We start from the raw sequence: 17,259 nt of genomic DNA, 5'->3' as shown, positions 1-17,259 counted from the left end.
TCCCCCCTCCCACTACCACCACCTCCTCTTCCTCCCACTCTCTTCCCTTTTCCCGGAATCCTATTGGACCATTAAAATCAGACCATTCTAGGTTGCAAGGGAGTGTCTGTCTCCCTTGAGAGAGGTACATGGCAACTAGGCCAAGGGGAAAATAATAGCCCGTTGACGCAACCGTTGGAGCGGAAGTCGTCTTTGGGCATATCAGGGCCCGTCGTTGCTATTTCATAAAGTTGGGGCCCATTTCCTCGGCTTTGCTGCCTTTCATCTGTCCAGCCTCCTCAGAGTTGGTGAACCGTGCTTTTCGAATGGCGGAACATTACATCTCTATGATGATGGTGTTAGCCAGGAGTGTCCCACTCTTGGTCCACTAAACAACCGACGAGAGAGGAAATGGGATCCCAAGCCTACGGACATCAATGCAGCATGGACAAAGATGACGGAAGACTAAATCCATGGAAATCGTGCCGAGCTGTCTGCAATTATCTCGTTAGCCAAGGCCCGACTGTAGATGCAGATTGGTGAGCGAATTGTTCCGAACAATGGAACAACTAGAAGGCATTATCTTGTCCGATTCGCAAAGGTTATGAATAACCATGAGCCGAGAGCACTTTAAATTTAATGGGCATTTTTCATGCACAACTAAATCGTCCGAAACTTTCAACTTTTGGACATTTCCAAACGGAGTGAATGGGATTGGAGTAAAAATGTACTCGAGAACGCTGAAATGAAACAGAAAACGAGTTGATCGTAATTTTGTTCTCCGTGCGTTTTAACAATAGAAATTTGTAAGAAGGAAACAATAGCTTTGTTAACGTTGATGTTGGAGGGCTGAAGAATAAAAAGATAAAGCTCTGGCGTCCGAGTTCTTTAAAAAAAATTGAAAAAGGTGGCAAAAATACGAAATCTCGTTTTCTGTCCTGATGGCTCATAAACTCGTTTCAAACTCACTATATTGCCATTATTGCATTTTACATTTGACCAAGTAAGAAGAAGTTATACACAAGGAATGTTGTCAAAACTTGCAAAAGAATATTTCACAAGCTAAACCCTCTTGACAGAATTTCCAACTGAAAGTGCATGGAAATAATTATGGGCATGTCTATTTCAAAACTGGTCCAACGTTCCTTTCCATCCATGTGGAATTCCGGGAATTTGTGAGGGAGTCGTGCACTGATCGAATTCTGACCCTGGCCAAGTTGGCGAGGTTTCAGATTGATGATCCTTTTGCATTCAGTAAAGGAATCCGTGTTCTTGAACGTTCAGTTCGAAGCTTCAAAAATGGCGTTCAATGGTCCCATGCACACAGGTGTATTTTTTACTGGATCCATGCAATCAGTGGCTTCTCGAATGACATAGTGTTGGCCATGCGACAAAGAAAGACAAGTTAATAGGTCTGGAATTAAGGTTTGGGAATTGGAGAACGTGTTTGAGAAATGACATAACGATAAGTATTGTCTTGAATGTCTTTTATGGGCATAGGAAAATATCGTTGAGAACCATGTCATTCAATTGCCGTTTGTACTTGAAGCTTATGGCTTGTTAGCACATATGAAGGAGCTAATATGCAAATCACGATATCTTGATATGGTTGCCAAGTCAAACATCCCAACTCCAATATGCGAATGCATAAAGTATCATAGAATAGAGAACATAACTCAAAATATCAATAGATATACGTATAACGCAATCATAATTAGTTTTCTTGCAAGGCTTTGTGTTAACGTGCCTTAGATATCAATCATAAAAAGACATTTATCGTGCAAATGTGTAGAACAAATGAGTATGGCACTTATATTCAATAACAAACTGAAGTGTTCAAGACGGACACGAAATCATAATCCGAATTAAAGGCGGTGCTTGAAAAAAATGTTCACAATGGAAAAAGCCCTTGAAAATGAACGAGATGCTCAGTTTTAAAGAAAATCGCGACACCAAACCTTGATTTTGGTCCACGGTTGCATTCAAAGTACTGTATTGAAAAACCAATCGTGTACAAATATGATTGCATCCAGAGACCAGTAAATCAGTATAATTGATATGTAAGGTAAGTATCAAAACATCGCGTTGATCGAAAACATGTTGCGAAACGCAAGAAACAATCCATTTTTATTAAAGGAATATTGCCTTCTTTCAAATACTTGGAGCCATTTTTATTGTCCCAAGGACGCCATATACTCGAAATTTTATCCGTCAGGCCCACCACATGATCTAAAAGGGATCTAAAACTGAACAAAATTCATAATTAAAATATTTATAACAAATCAACAGCCATTTATCATCTAATTGTCTTAAACAAAACCACTTTATGATATCTTGTCCTCCCTTGTTTAAGGTTGTAGAATATCTTCGTCTCTTAATACCTTGAAATTGATGGTTATAGCTGAAACACTATAAAAACAACCTAACAATGAAATATAATCTAAAATTGCACCTATTTCGTACATACTAAACTTGAAGTATGTAGTTCCCGTTAGAAAGAACTTAGAGGAGGCTGTTCGATGAATTTCTTGATCTATGAAAACATTAAAGTAAGACAAAAGGAATTGATTTTGTAGGAAAACCTCCATTGAAATTCATATTCATAGGGACTTAAGCAACCGAGAGAAATCAAAGTCGTCAGAGCATAATAGTGTGCCACGTGGTCCATGTCCCTAAGGTGACAAAAAATAAACCTTTCCATAAACAATGATTGAATTTTCCAAATAGTAACTAATTCGCGAAAAAGCAGCTCGAGAGTGAGGTTTAACTTTTGTAGCTTTGCTCTTTGGTTTTTTTTATTAATGAATCACCTCAAGCCTTATGCCGCTCATCGTTTTCGTCAAGGCCAGGGACAATTAATCACCCTGCTGGGCATTGAAATTGGTATCGTGTCTGACGATGAATACAAATCCGCTTGTTCCCTCATTTCTAGGCTAGGATGCCGGGCATTCATTTTGGGAGAAGACAGACCATCGCGAGGGAGCCTAAATGGAAAAGAGACAGGTAAGTAAGTGTCCATGTCCGCCTATCTAATGCCATTTTATTCTACATTATGATACTGTATACATGGAGTGACAACACTCCCTAACCAAATCGGACCTGTTTCTTAACCAAAATGCGGGTGAGGAACCAACCCGAATAACAAAACCTAGTTGGTTGGCTGAACGTTTGGCAAATGAATGGAAGAACAGCCCTTCCAAGCCAAATATGAAGGTCCATGGAAGCTTTCTAGAACGTGCAAGCAACAGAGTGGCGTCTATCGCCGTTGATCCATGATAAGGAACACTTTGGCGAAGAGAGTCGTGGTACCCAAAGCACAAATAGGGACAACGAAAAAAACCAAGCAAATTATAGGCCAAAACCAACAATGACATGTCTGGCCACAAGTCGCCAGAACATATTGATGGATAACTCCTACCTTCCTGGTAGCATTTCCTCAGGGCTTGAGATCATGGTACCATATTGTGAGGAGTAGCAAAGGCCAACCAAATCAGGCGGCGTGGGCGACCCTAGGAGCCATTCCTTGAGTAAACAAACATGTGAGTGTGTGTGTTTGTGAGTATGTGTGTATGCGTGTGTGTATGTTCGTGTATGTGTGTATACTGGGCAAGTGTGGGAACTTGGAGACTGGAGAGACCAAGAAATGATTGATTTGGTTGAGGGGTGCCTCAATTTCAGCAAATATTCTCAAGTTACACGTACAATGTAGTACATGGCACGAGGCTTTAATGAACCTGGGGGCCTCAGTTTCTTAGCCCACAAGAGCTCACAATGGAGGAGGCAGGTTGTCGGTATTAATGATAGGGGATTGGAAATGAATGACTTGGGTAATGCGAGTAGGAGAAAAAGAGCAGAAGAGTTCCTCCCTTTCAGATTCCTTGTCCACGTCGTTCGTTTTGGTTGAGGGCTCTGAGTAAATGGTTGGTTCACGAGTTAACCTGGTTGGAAGCCGTCATATCCCTAGGGCTTCACCTTTTCACGGGAGAAACAATAGGGGGTCAGCAGCCCCAAGAAGAGCCAGAGGCAGAGGAAAGGGCAGGGATCGTCAGTTTTCTCACCATTCTCATCTTAAAGAACAAATTCTCGGAAACGATGTCATTGAGTCTTCATCTTTCTCCCGTCTTTATTTAAGCTTCTAGTATCAGTGGCTGGGTATGTGGATATTTATTGAAAGGTTGTTTAATTACTCAGTGGATGAACTCAAAGTTGTTGCACCCAAACGCTCAGGGTCCCGCGGAATTACGCGTGGCCTGATGTGCCAAATGGACGTTTCAGTAGCCTCAAGTGGGTCCCAGTAGTACTTTGGTAGGATGTTCTCCTGTTAAGGGCTTGGGGAACTGGAAATGACCCTCCAAGCTTCCCGCTTAAGCCTCCCTTTGATCGGAGTTTAGTCTTAAGCTTGTGGTGTTTGGTCATGGACAGGTAGATCCATTTTAGCACGATGATCCCTTTTCTATTGTTCTGGTCGTTTTTCGCTCAAGTCACCCTCCTTTTCTTTCTTCTCAAATTGTGCATTATACGAACAGAATGAAAGCGAAGACGGAGAAGAAGAAGTAGAAGCCTTAGCATATAAGAATAGAACGACACTCCTGGTTGTGGCCAAAACCAAGGAAAGAACGAACCACGGCCTTGAAACAGGATGGAAGGAGGAGGAGACGAGTACTTTTTTCTCTTGTGTACGATTTTCTCTCCAAGCCAGGAAGTGAATACTCATGTAGTAATAGTAATAGTAGCAGAAGTAGTAGTAATAGTAATAGTAGTAGTAGTAGTAGTAGTAGTAGTAGTAGTAGTAGTAGTAGTAGTAGTAGTAGTAGTAGTAGTAGTAGTAGTAGTAGTAGTAGTAGTAGTAGTAGTAGTAGTAGTAGTAGTAGTAGTAGTAGTAGTAGTAGTAGTAGTAGTAGTGGTAGTGGTGGTAGAAGAAGTAGTGAAAGCAATTTGTCCAATAGTCAGTACCGAGTCGCTCTAGAAAGAGTGGGTGAGAGCTCTCCCGTCGTCCACAAGGGGAATAGTAGAATCGGCTTGAACTCCGGCAGAGCATTTCAGGCATTACAGAAGAGTACATACCACCATAGTACTCTGCTGAACAAAACGCGTTGCCGATGAGTTAGTTGAGAGGAAGAGAAAGGCCAAACTAAATGTTCCACCAGTGAGAGTGAGTCGACTCTCCAACAACCTCGTGCCAAAGGCTGCTCGTTCCCCACAGAGTCGACTTGACTCACAAGAGGAAGGCGACTCGCTTGGATTTGGTTTTCCTTTCAAAAGGCTGACTTGGCCTTCACGAACGTTTGTTCGCCGTGGTACTGGAAATGGAGGAAGAACAAGACCGAACAAGGCGGTAAGCACCTTCTTCGGGGGGTCCCAACCCGGAGGTCCGCTGACGTACGTGGAGGCGACAGTGTTGTCGGACGATGGTTTGGCCGGCCGGCAAGACACGGTCTTCGTTTTATGGGCTTGGAGCCAAGGCAGGATGGTCTTGAGAGCCGCACGGCGGCAGAAGGCACCTTTTCGGCTTTTAGAAGGAGCATGCTAGTGCTAGTTCCTGCTTGTAGGCTTGGGGTTGCCGAGCCGTCTCCCTCGCTCACACTCACTCTCTCTCTTTCATTCTCATACACTCAGTTTCTCCCTGTCTTCTTTGGTTCAGTTTCTTGATGGTCTACTGGCCACTGAACTTGTCCGTGGATGGATCATTTGTCTCAAGACTCAAAATGTATGGCAGTGTTGGTGTGGAACCTCCTGATTTTGGCAGTGGCCATAAGGAACAACATCGGGTCTAACACCAACCACCAGAACCGAGTTGTCAGTGGGGAAATATGAGAGGTTTTGGCAACAATCGGGCTTCCACGGATCCCTCCACCTCGTGGGCCTGAGATATCTGAGCTCACGGTGGGCTCATCGAGACATGGCCAGATCCACTTCATGCATGTGCCATCCTTTGACGTGGTGATGACCCGTACATACAAAGTGGGCTGGCTCTTCTGGCCAAAGTGCCCTACATCTAAATACTATGGATTGCGATTGGCTCGGATCTCTGAAGTGATTTGTGATCGATAGCATGCCTAGAGCGTGCTCCTCTAAAGTGATCGGAGTGTAATAGAACCCCGTCTCATCATCATCATAATCATCCATCGGTGGCTCTTTTGACTTGTCGCTTTGTACCGATACACCATACTGACTGACTGACTGATTCTCAAAAATATCTTTGGCACCCCGATCCTTACGTTTTCATGTACTTTGGCAATAACTGGAAAGAAGGTAAGTTCATTAAAACATATCATCTCCAAACCCAACAACAATTGTTGGCCAACCGTCGGGCTCCCGGTTCCAAGGAAGGAAGAAAGAATAAAGCGAGGAGTGGCAAAGGGACCGAAAATGAGAGAGAGAGAGAGAGAGAGAGAGAGGGGGGGGTACAAAAGTATTTGTTCGCCTCTTTCTTGTTCAAGTTCAACCCAAAGAAGTGGCAGCAAGGGTTGAGAAAACTTTCCTTCTGGCCTGAGTCCGTATAGATGGATGTGGCTACAAGTTCTAATTGTGGGCTAGTTCACTCCTCCCCAAACGAGCGAACCAACCAACGATGGGCGAGCTCAGGTTTGTTTTCGTAAAAAATGGGAAACTTTTTTCGCACGGTCCGCCCTCGCGGACGATTCTCCCACGGGGCATAAAGATCTGGCTAATTTATGGCCCATATCACATGCCTAAGGTGGAACACAAAATAGGTTGGCGGAAACAATTGTTTTTTTGCCCACATGTGTCTTGTGAGAGTTGAATGAGTTTGGGTCTTCGTCGTCTTCGTCGTCTTCGTCGTCGTCGTTACAGTGGTAACGGTGGTGGTGCTCCACTTCTACTTCCACTTCCATTCAGAATCTGTTCCGTAGCCCAGTTATCGGAAATGTCAGAGCTCAGTGTTCCATCTTCAAGGGTATTGGTGGTTGGTAAGAGGGCCCACCTGGGAGCAACCGGGGCTGTTGAAGGAGTACCGAGAGGCCAGAATTGATGGCTCATATTGAAAGAAATGAATGGTGAAGACAAGTTACGTATTTTATAGGATCTCTCGTCAAGTCCCCGCCAAAATGGACAATTCCATGACTCGTGGAACGAACCCCTTCAGTGGATGGATGGATGCCCTTTTCGCAGTAGGCAGAATCGCTGACTCGGCGAACGCCAATCTGGGAGAGAACGTGGCAGAGAAAGGGACATTTATTACCAGATCAATGTAGAAGAGTACTACTTGGTTGGAGGTAGTACAGAAGTAAGCTTGATGGAGGAAGTGGCCATTTCCCCGGATTTTTTGCTGCTGAAGTTATCGAAGTTGGTGGTCATTAAAAGGCGATACAAGTGCCATAATAACGACAAACTGTCACTTTTTATGACCATTGGCGGATTCGAATTAAACCGGACGACTTGGGATTTGAGGCGGGGGAGCAGGAATTTGGAAAGCACTCTTTGACGATTGAGCCGAGCTCCCATTGCTCTTCACTTGAGATCTCCTTTGAGAATTCTCTTTCCAAGGGCTCTTTCTTCAGATGGTAGGACGTACCTAGTACACTCGGGCTCTTGGATAACCAACCTTTGACCACGGACATCTCTGCCAAAGCTCCCAAATGCCACTTCGAAGAAACAAAAGCGATTTATGGCCTCGGAACGTGAGCAAAATTCAGAAAACAATATTTTTCATCCGGCACTCCCAATATCGACATGGTACATCTCAGACGGCCCTTTGGCTTGCTCATAAATATGACGTACTGTACTGTACGTACATTGGATATTGAACGCCTTTCAAGGAGGCCTTTAACGCCAGTAGTGAGTCCCGAGACGATTCTAGCGCATATCAATACCAAACTAGGTGGAGATTGATCCAAGAAATGGAATATGATGCTCTTTGGAGACACTGAGTACAATGTATAGTATGCAATATACCGATGCATACACCACTATAACGTTGGACGAGCCTGTCATATCTGTTCTGAATGCTTGGTTGGTGAAAGAATGAGGAGTATTTTGTGTGTCGGTCGCCTGAGAATGACAATCAATTTGCGGACTCTTTTGGGGCTCCATTGATAATCTCGAAATACTGTGAGCTGAATTACGCTGACCTTGCCTGATCTCTTATGTTCACGTGTTCCTCAATGAATATCTCAATCAAGAATCGGTGGATGGAGGTATGCATTTGGATGCCTTCTCATTAGTTGTTGCCAAATTCTCTGGATTGGATTCCACTTCCATCATTAAACCTGATCAACATTCATTTACCGGAATCGTTTTGGTTTTGGCATGGCCTGATCTAATAGGGGTCGCCTTTGAAGAGGGATTATGCAAATCTAAGCATCGATATTGTTTCGACATCACGCTCAAATGTGACCCTGAGTACATTTGAAATCCCAAAACCATTTCCTTTGCATGCCAAACAAGGGGCATTACAATCATTGTCATCATCATCATCATCATCTCTCGTTCCCCGTTCATTCTTTCATTGGTGATGTTTATGATAGTTTCTCATGCATTCAAACAAATCTTGGCAAGCTCACAATGATTATCAGTAGGGATGGGCGAAACAAGTGCCGTGATTAAAGTATCTTGCAATTCGCAAGAAACTACAGTATGAGGTAGGTGCACTTTTCATTCTCGATGAGGAAAACTCGTTCTTTTGTCACTTGTGAACTTGTTCGTATATCTTTGCCTTAATAGTTCCAGTCCAAAACAATGACGTAGATTGACTTGTAAGATATCCAACCCACCTTGACGATGTACAGTATAGTATATTGAGGCATTATGTAATTACAGAACTTCACAACTGATCGTAATTCCACAACTATTAGGAATCAATATACGGTGTATCCGGGTTCCCTATCTCAATCAGGTTGCTGACCGAAATAGTTGAAATTTCCCTTCATGTTCGACAAATGGCCGTGAGGGAGATGAAGCTCTGCCACCGATATTTCATCGCCAAAAGACCCGCTTCTGTTCTGGAAGTTGTGATTAATTAACACCAAACTCGCAGTTGAGTGAACACCTTGAACAGGCATTCTTGCCTCGGGTTTGCGATAACAAAATAACCACAACACTTCCTGAAAAACCATTAAGGTGTAAATATGTTATGCACCAAATATGGACTAGTCAACCTGCCTTAAGTGACACCAATCATGGTTCATTATTGCTAGCTCCTTGTCGTCAAATGGTTTTTAAGTCGAGCACTAAGAGGAGACTATTTTGCAACTTCTTACGACCAAAGGCCAATCTTCTCAGCCATCAAGCAGCCCTCGTCCTGTGTTGATAGTCTTGTTAAGTTTTCCCAAAATAACGGAGGATTCTAGATCCCGCCGACTCTAGAGAACAACGTTGGAAAAGACTTGACTTGGTTGGCATATGAGGACTGTACTTGGATTAAAAGCCGGTAATCAACTACTTCTATCTCCTGAAAGATGACTTAGTGACGTTAAAAAAATGGTCCATTTCCGATGCTCGGCCCAAATCTTGGAAAAAGCACTCGAAGACAACAGAACTGAAAAACATGACCATTTTCAGAGAAAAAAAGGGGAACCATTTTCCCTCCGCTCTTTCTCTGAAAACTTCCGTGTCCTCTACAACAACATGGCCTTCATCCTCTAAGGCTCAATGGCACTTTCGTCAGTGATATGGAGAGAGGAGCTCAAGACGTGGAGCCAACCTGGCGTACGTTTCAGGATCGAAGAAGAAAGGAAGGAGATATGAGAAATTTAATCTGTTTTGAAAGAAAGTCTGACTTCTTGGAGAGGAGATTTTTGAGTTATTCCGAGTACCCACCGCCCCCAAGCCTCCCGTGAATCTATTTCATCTGGGAGATTCATCGAGGAATTGAATGGAGACGTCAAGAGCCGAGACAATGTGTCGTTTGTCTTTAGCACCCCCTTAGCACCACCAAAAGCGAGCAAGACATGGACTGCGAAAGTTGAAGTCTTGAATCCGGATCAGATTAAGAGTGTGACCATTATCGATCGTTTTTGGGGTGGTAAACAAGTTTGGTCGGTGTGAAAGCCACTCTGACGTCAAATTTAGGCGTTGAAATAGGGCTCAGTTATAATTATTGTAATCAAATTCAAGAACGCTCTTCGTGATATGGGCGTTAAGGACCCTTTCATAGTATATCAATTTTTGACTGATTTTTAAGTAAGAGACGTGCGATGTTGAATTCGACCTTGATCAATCTAGTGATGGGCCGAAACTACGCATGTCTAAAACTGAAAGACTTCTGACTATAAATTAAAAAAGCAACTAGATTTTTGTTGCACACTAAATCCGCTGGTGTTAAGCAAACATGCAACCAACGGCATGACATGTTTGAGAATCATTGTCGACTGAAAACACCTGAAATAGTACAGTATATCACAAAATGGTTATTTCTGTATTTGGGTTACTACGCCTCAAAGCTAGCTAATACATCGTCCGTACATAGTTCCGATAAGCAATGTCGCAAACTGTATCATTATGGTTCTCTATCTGTGGGCGTAGTTAATGTCTTGAAGTAACCATGAGAAAAATCACGGAGGAGAACCGAACCGAGGACCTCTCTCATAATAGAAAGCTCTTAAAAGTTATTGTCTGATATTGGTGTCCGTTTCTGTAATCTTGAATTGAGTTACAACGCAAGGATGGAAAACGTGGTGCGCCCTGATGCTGCGCTGAATACGCGTTGAGTGAGAGTAATGGATTTATAAGGAAAAAGTGCAAAGAATGAGTAGATACTTAGGATTTTATTAAGTAATGGTTGCCGTTTTAGAATTATTTTGTGATCTCCTCTTCAGAAGGATACAAACGCAAATGAATGGCAGATTCATGGGAATGAATCATAGACTCTTGGAATGAATAAATGTCGGAATAGAGAATGATATTGGCCCTGAATTAAAGTGAAGACTGGAAGGTGGTTAATTAAACTCCAAAGTCCAGCCAACAGTCCCAGTTTCCATTCTACATTGCCTGAGTCTCTGAGTCTCTGGAAAAAGAATTCAATCAAGAAAATAGGATTATGTTGTAACTAACTCTAAAGGAAAATAAATACGAAAAGCGATAGAATCTGGCATTTGCAACTTACTCTGATTTGATAGTCATACTTTGTGTGTTAAAAAATGTTTTAGCATCATTTGTCCTTAAATCATTCAAATAATTGCAACAGCTCTAGAGTTTGAATGGCCTTTCAAATTTTCTCAAATCAATCAATTCTAGGTGGCTTATGTGGTCATCATTCGCATAAAATGAGGGAAAAAAGCTTGCATCTATCCCAATAACTTTGTGACTACACAATATATATTTATCATTTATCAATTTCAGAGTATTTTCTTTGGCTCGTTAACAAAAAGTCCCTAATGACATGCGTTAGTTTTTGGGCTATTGGGGCCATTTCCCATCCCATCAGGTTAACCATTCTTGCATTAACGCATTACCGACACCGAAAGAGCTTTATCTATCACTAAATGAAATCAATTGCGGCCCGTTCATAAAATATGCATAGCATAAGATACTACCATTGATGTTTTTCAATATAATTGAACATCACGGAACAGAGATTACGTTAGTCTATTTGCTCCAGACCGTTTCCTGGTCCTGAATAGGTACTTAACCGCTATTGTACCTCATCAGGCACCAAAATTTGCTTCATCCACTTCACCAAAGCGGTATAAAACTTTCAGCTGATATCTCATAAACCATGAGCAAGTTCTTAGCCCAAGGTCTTTTTTGATCCAGTGTCTTTTATTTTTTTGGTAGAAACGCTCTTTGTGCTTTCGGCATTGTGGCCTCGTTCCCATACATTTAGAAGAGGGTTCATTAGTGTTTGATTAAGGAGCGAAGATGTCTCACCATGACCTTGATGTCATTTCCTTGGACGTTCCCATACAAGGGCTGAGACTTTGGATGTCTCCAGCTGATTTTTTGATTAGTAATCCCAGCATTGCTGTTGTTCCAATTTTATCAACTTCGATAGGAACATCACTCCAAATGCACACGAAACAATTTTTTGGACCTCCACCTATCCTGGAAAGAGTTTCTTTCACTCTGTGTGGTGCTCGAGTGGAAATGACAATGCTATTAGAAAGGGCCTTGGCATTTGAAGTTAGTTGTATCGCAGAATGAAAGCCAATAAAGGAAAGTGTACTCCTATATCCAACATTCATTCAGCTACGTAATATAGCATGTTCTCAAACGTGTCCGACTTTGACAACTACATCTAAGTTTGCGGCCTGCACATGAACAATAGTGCTACAGTTTTATCGTGCGCTTGATTTCAGTCACTCTCCATAAACTCAACGATAACTTGCCAGAAATTATTGACAGAAAGTACATCCATTTCCTCTTGTTTACCCAAGCCTTATTAATTATACCCTCTGATACCTTTATCGAACCCTGAGGCCTTAAAAATGAAAAGGACGAATTATGGCCTAATTTGAGTTCTGAGAAAGAGCTTTCAAGGGAAATAAGGGACCCTGAAGATTTGATTGTTGGGCCAGGTACGTAATGCAAGAAAGTGCACGTGTTTGAATCCAATGAGTTGACATGCAATCGAGAATCTAGACCTTGGAAATCCTGCGCCAACATCGAAAGCCTCACGGAATATTTGCTCTCAATGAGAGAAAGTGTTTCTTAAGGCACCAAGGGAGCATTCCCAAATGAGCCCACCAACTACATACCATATCTACCCATTGGAGCTTGTTCAATTTCAAATTCAATCAATCAATGTCTGCCAGGACTTGAAGGAAGAGTGTTACCCCAAGAGCCTCAGATTTAGGGCCATTGCCCAACAATTCGCCTCGCTTCCTCGTTTTCTCACTCACAGGCTATTCTCGGGAGAGAGCACAGGCAACAAAAAGGCTGAAGGAGTCCGGAACATACTCGCTTTGTGCTCAGGAAACATGTAAATGAGGAACTCGGATGGTCAGAAATGGATTTTTCCCTTTCTTAACGCTCTTTCACGACCGGGAATGGATGACTGCAAGTGTGACGTCAGCTGATGACGTCAGGCAGCTCTCAGTTTATTCTTGAAAAAGTTTGGCCTCTTCAGTTTGTCTTGATTATTGCCCTCGCGGTTTTTACATACCGAGCCCTCAGGAATGATTTTCTTCTTCTTTCGGTCAACCATGTTTAGTCACTTCAATTCAAAGAATATGGAACATCTGGTCACCCTGGATGTTGTCCATGAAACTCAAATGAAACCGGCAAAGTCGCTTTCTAGGTTCTTGGGAAAAATAGTCGATGAAGAAAGAGATAAGATCGGAGCAATAGATCGAAATCGATATTTAGTTTCATTGTTTATTTGGGTAGATGGCGATATTGAATGCCATAAGGGTGAATTGTCCTCGAAGGTCAAAGAATGATTTGGTTCGTCAGTTATCACAACTAGGTATTTCAATGTCTGAGTAAAATAGCATTTAGAATATGACTGCTTCACAGAAAATTGAACTTTATTAAAGCTCTTTGGAATTTTTGGAACTAAACTTCTAATTAAATGATTTTGATTGTTTTTGAAATAAATACTAGTGCGGTATCTGCCTAAGTAAACACTCAAACAAGTATCGACTTTGGGCGTTACAATATCTCGAATAGCCAATGTCATCTTTAAAAACCAGTGTCTTAGTTTTTCCTCGGCAAACAAAAGTAGATAAGGATAGTGCTCTCACATTGTTACAATTGGGATTTCTGGCCGAAAATTATGAAGATAAATCTGGATTTGTGATCTTTACATTTCAGGTATGTTTGTTGCCGACTCATTAATTCGATGCGAAAGAAACCCGACTGGACAAATATTGCCAAGTAATGTAACAACGTAGTGACTGACTCGATTAACATTCATTTCAGTAGGGAAACACGTTGCAACAACTAATGTCAAGAATGTCAGCTTCATGACGAGCCCTAGCACAAATTGGCGTGGAATGCACAATGAACATATTATGACAATATCCCATTTGGACAATGAAACATTGCTCTCATTTGATGAGTGTCCTCCACATAGTGTGTGTCTCTCACGTGGATTATCTATGGAGCATCCATTCAAGCTCCAAGCGTATTTTTGGGACTACCAACGAACGATGCGATGAAGTCATGACGACGATGTTGGTTGAATAAACTCGGTCGGGTGTGAAAAGCTAATCAGAGGCAGATTCGAGGTACTCTTACGGTCTTTGATTACAATAGAAACTGATGCCCAATTTTTTGCCCTCACAAGGGATTTGCATAAAGGGACTCCGGTGCGTTTGAGGGTCTCAAATGGTGTCCAATTAAGCCGTCAGTCGATCTTTTTCTCATTCAGCAGTGACTTGGCAATCCGGAAAGGGTTCTATTCAGTATTCAGGCCCACAATACTCTCAAATTTCATCGTGTTCTTCTCGGGCCCAATCTGGTTCTTCTCATTACCCCAACCTTGAACCGCCAATTACTCTCGACTCAGCGGAGAGGAAGGAATTGCATCAATCTTGACGACATCGCAAATAAACTAAACCCCTCGCAGATTCAATCAATCCTAATCGGAACCGTTGGATAGCACCGAGGGCCAATTAAATCCCAGATTTGCTCGGAAAGGTCACTCGGGCCAACTTCACTTTTGTCTTGATGACAATGCAGTTTCTTACTAGATGGCGACTGTGGTGATGATGACGACGATGACGATGATGATGATGATGATAGGAATGAATACCTGAGTAGTACGTAAGTCACTGGGAGTGCAACATGAGACTCGGAAAGTGATGACGAGCCAAAGTATGCAAATCACACATTGTCATTTACATCTGCCGTCCTCTCACCTCTCTACATATGTACTTCCGCTATTGAGCGAGGGGTTGAAGGATGGAAATCTGGGACTCCATGGTGTCACCCTTGACAATGTGGTCTTTCCAATAGTCATTGATGATATTTGACGAAAGATATGCCCAAAGTGAGAGCAAAAGAGGAGTTTCGATGGCTCAACCACAGACCATACCTATAATGTCATAGTATGACCTGTGAGCTCAACCCCAGCGGGTGGACCGTCGTTCGTTACTTTCCACCCCCTAAGACGAGGGTTTCTATCTAGCAATATTTTTGGGCGTACATATTGACACTCAAAGCGTTTTCAAATATGGTCGTAAATCACTTAATTTTATGCTTGATCAGTTGTCCTCTCCAAAAACAATCACTTCTTGTTTTGTCACGGCATGGCATCAAAAGACCTTGATTTTGAGCTCGATTGCCAAAAGGTAGCTTTCCTTCGTTCGAGTGTATTCTTGCTTGACACCTTGCCAAAATGATTTTTTTGTCAAAAATCTGTTTCAGAGCATGTACGTCAGCATTTGTTGGATTTCGCCAATTGTTTTCGCCCTGCATGGCAGCGAAGGGTTTCGCTCATTTGAACGAGGCATTTGCCGAGATATTTTTGCCGAGTTCGTGAGCTCATTACTCAAGTTAAATCTACCACATCTGGCCCATTCGTAATGGTTGTTGGTAAAATGCCCCGGCAAAGCCAACAGAGAGGAACTCTAAAAACGTAAAATATAGAATGGAGGCTTGCCAGGCGAGGCAATGCATTACATTACTAGAATCAATATTTGATTCGAACGATGAAGTCTCTCGAATGGGTGGCGTTTCTTTTCAAACTAGCAACCGGTAAATGGCCCAGGCAATAATGACGTCAATTTAAACGTCATGCATTGCAAACAGAGGCTCATTTCTGGATGGACCTTCGCACGATTTGTTAAGAACGCCCGATATCGATTAAGAGGTCCAGTTCTTGAAAGGAGAAGAATGATTTTGTCGTGAGGAATCCATTGTCAGTTCAGACTTGAAAAGCTTCAATGGAATGTAATCCCGTCATTTTGGACGGTATCCCGGTGTGCCTTGCGCCTTTGCCCCAATGGTCAGAAATGACAAGAGCAGGTTCGATGGTCTTCGGAAGCCGTGTTTGAATTGACTCTGATTATGTACACACGGGGAACGTACCTACAAGTCATTGTGTTTGATTTTGAGCTGCTTTTAGGAATTCCCACTCAAATCTTGGGATGTGCCAGATTAGTTCTCACAAGCGCACCAATTAAGGTAAAAGTAGACTCCCTCCACCCAAGGTCAACAGCATTGGTTTGCCAGGAAAATATTGCCAATTTTCTCGCTCTGTCAAGTAGAAGGCGGACGAAGACAACCAACCCGCCTCTTTGAACTCTTTGGAGTTCAATTTTGAAATACTGTGAACAACTACATACAGACTGCAGTACTTGGTGGAGTAGTCACTTGTAGTATCTGCGGTTGATGGTTGTAAAGGTACTACTCGTAGGAGTGGTAATGAGATTGGCCTCCAAAAACTTTGTTAAGCCTGGAAGAGTGCCTGGAATGGGTCGGTAGTTGGTCGGTCCATGACTCCCCTTCATCCCCTTATCCTCTTCCTCTTTCTGTCTTGACTTGTTCTGTAATTTCATCAATGATCAATCTGGAGAATCAATCTTAACGAAATGAGTTCCTCGATGCCAAAATCTTTGTTGTGGAAAGAATGATCAATAAATAGGATCTTGGAGGATGGTCCTGATCTTTTTTGTTCTTACTTGTCACCTCCCCCCCCTCTAGTCTGGCAACGCTTAAGAGACTCATTGTTAAGACCAGAGTGTCTCTTTAGAGCTGAGATTTTGAGTACTTCTACTTGTACAACCTTTCAATGAGAGATCAGCTTTGACGGTGCAATGCAATGAGGCGGAATATTCTTCTTAGTTGCTCAAAGGTTCTCGCCCTGCAATTTCGAGGATATGTATTTTCAGAAGTTGCACAGCTCTAGGACGCATTTGAACTTGCTGAAAAGTGGCGGGAGCTTTGGCAGCCTCATTTTTGATTGACACGAGCAATCAATATTATGGCCTAACCTCACCACAAGCGAGTGGGATGTTGGAAGAAGGGTAGGGTAAGACTAGATTTAAAAAAGACCCAATGGGGCTTAAGCTGACAAATTTTATTGTTTGTGGCGTAGGACAAGACGAACTTTTGTTGGAACCCAAATGAAATGAAAATGTTAAGGCACAATCGATGAGCATTTGAGTTCATGTTTGATTCGACTAAAAACTTTTACCATGTTTGATTGTGTATTTTTTCAAATCTGGCAAACAAGGCTACAATGGTAACAATTGTTTAGTGACTTTGGCTCCTGTGAGCAATGGCCCAAAAGAAATGGAATCCTGGCATGTGTGAGGTTTGAGACCCAATGACGACAAAAAAAAGTGACAAATGGTTTTATTTAAGCTCTGAGGGTAGAAGTTCAATTACTCCTCGTGTTCGACAGCCTAAGTGAGGATACGGAACAAGCCCTTCAAG

The 17,259-nt window shown here is 42.4% G+C and overlaps 1 protein-coding gene across 4 annotated transcripts in view; it reads left to right on the top strand.

Moving 5' to 3' along the window:
- Positions 1-17,259, top strand: part of LOC131893581 (plasma membrane calcium-transporting ATPase 2-like) — a 52,057-nt gene that overhangs the window by 9,902 nt on the left and 24,896 nt on the right. For 2 of the 4 annotated variants that reach the window (XM_059243659.1, XM_059243663.1), the window contains exon 1: positions 5,598-6,231. The gene's annotated coding sequence lies outside the window, so the exon portion shown is untranslated. Of the gene's footprint in view, positions 1-2,842; positions 2,983-5,597; positions 6,232-17,259 lie in introns of those variants that run through there. The other 2 variants (XM_059243655.1, XM_059243658.1) reach the window with 2 other exon arrangements.

The sequence above is a fragment of the Tigriopus californicus genome, chromosome 2 (genome assembly GCF_007210705.1).
Source record: "Tigriopus californicus strain San Diego chromosome 2, Tcal_SD_v2.1, whole genome shotgun sequence".
In the NCBI taxonomy this organism is placed as follows: Eukaryota; Metazoa; Arthropoda; class Copepoda; order Harpacticoida; family Harpacticidae; genus Tigriopus; species Tigriopus californicus.
The sequence above is the reverse complement of the archived record's forward strand: the minus strand, read 5'-3'. Positions and strand labels throughout refer to the sequence as shown.